Here is a 1,985-nt window from a genome sequence, read left to right on the forward strand (position 1 = left end):
CAAAATATGCTTATTGCGATTTTTTTCACCAAAAATATGTAGCAGAAAACAAATTGGCCTAAAATGTTAAAAAATTTTGATTTTTATATTTTTTTGGGGGAATTTCATATAAAAAAATGTGAAAAATATTGTTATTTTTTTCAAAATTGTCGCTATTTTTTTGTTTATAGCGCAAAAAGTAAAAATTGCACAGGTGATCAAATACCACCAAAAGAAAGCTCTGTTTGTGGGGAAAAAAGGACATCAATTTTATTTGGGTACAGTGTCGCACGACCGCGCAATTGTCTGTTAAAGTAATGCAGTGCCGAATCGCAAAATAGGCCCTGGTCTTTGAGCAGCCAAATCCTCCGGGGCTTAAGTGGTTAAAGCGTTTTTTGCAGGTGTTTGGAGGCAGACATCTAACAAAAACGCTTGTAATCAGCCAAAAAAGAAGCTCATGTACTTTTTTGAGCTTCAGGCATTTTTCTTCTGGAGACAAAACGCTCAGATGTGAACAGGGGCCATTTAAATTAATAGGATTTTGCTTGTTGAGCGTTTTGAGACTTCAGAGATGAGCGTTTTACGAGCTGAAATATGCTCAGGTGAGAACAGGGCCTTAAAAATGGTGAGCAGCGTAAATTCAAAATGTCCAATCAATATACTGGAAGCCATGTGTGCGCAGCCAATTGCATTAGGGCATGCACCCCAAAGCTTAAACACACATGCCTTTCTTTGAAGCCTCAGCTGCAAGGGGCAGTGAATGAATGGGAAATTCTCTGTGCTGAGTGGCTTCCTGTTCATTCGCAAACTGAAGCATGGTAAACACAGTTTACTATGCTTCAAGTGATTGTAAAGTTTCGTTTTTTTTCTTTTAAATAACGAACATGTCATACTTACTTCCTCTCTGCATTTGGTTTTTCATAGGGCAGCCTGGATCCTCCTCTTTTTAGGTCCCTCTTCGTGCTCCTGGCCCCTCCCCCCTTGCGAGTGCCTCCACAGCAAGCAGCTTGCTATGGGGGCACCAGAGCCAAGCTGCAGCTCTGTTTGTCCATTCAGGGGCTGTGGTTTTGCCCCACCCCCTCTCTCTCCTGATTGGCTAACTGACTTTGATTGACAGCCACGGGAGCCTATTGCGCCATGGTTGTGTCTCAGCCAATTAAGAGGGAGAGTCCCAGACAGCGGAGGGAATCGTGGACATCGAAGAAGTTCCAGAACATTGATTGGATTACTCCAGCATCCAACAACCCTGAGTGAAGCTCAGTCCCAGGACACCTCCCCACCTGGACAGACTGGCATCCGTGATGACCTCTGTCCCATTCAAGGGGATAAGGGATTTGCCCTGCCAAGAAGCCGGAGACCGAAGCCACCAGACCAGGGACCCCCTGGTTACCTGGCTCAGCCGAATCTGATTTACCAGAGACCTCGGACACTTGTCCCATATCACCAGGAGCTCCCTTTGGAGGGACCTCGTATGGAACTGTGGAAAAGGAACCGCCGCAAAGGTAGATACCATCAGACGAAGCACCCACATGTAAGTCCGAAGGGAGGACCACCTGCAGGATAGTAGTGTATGAATCGCAGCATGCAACTTCTGAAGTTTGTCCAGAGGAAGGAACACTCTGGCTAGAGCTAAATCCATAGTCAGACCTGGACAATCCAATTTCCTGGATGGAATCAGAGCCGACATCTGGTAGTTTAGAAGCAAAACAAACATTTTTAGGGTCTGCATAGTGATCTCTATGTCACCTATCAGGGCAGCAGAGGACTCCGCTTGCAAGAGGAGGTCGTCCAGTTAGCCCAGTACAGCAATCTCCCGCCGAGGTAGCAATGCCAGAATCTGGGCCAACACTTTTGTGAAGACCCTAGGAGTGGAGGCGAGACCAAAGGGTAATGCCACGAACTGATAATGCTCCTCCCCCACAGCAAAACGGAGGAAGTGCTGGACAAGTGAGGGCGCACCTTCATGCTAAAGTAGCCTTGTCTGCGGGTCCAGAGAATCACACTCT

This window comes from Pelophylax lessonae (assembly GCF_965119305.1).
Source record: "Pelophylax lessonae genome assembly, chromosome: 6".
In the NCBI taxonomy this organism is placed as follows: Eukaryota; Metazoa; Chordata; class Amphibia; order Anura; family Ranidae; genus Pelophylax; species Pelophylax lessonae.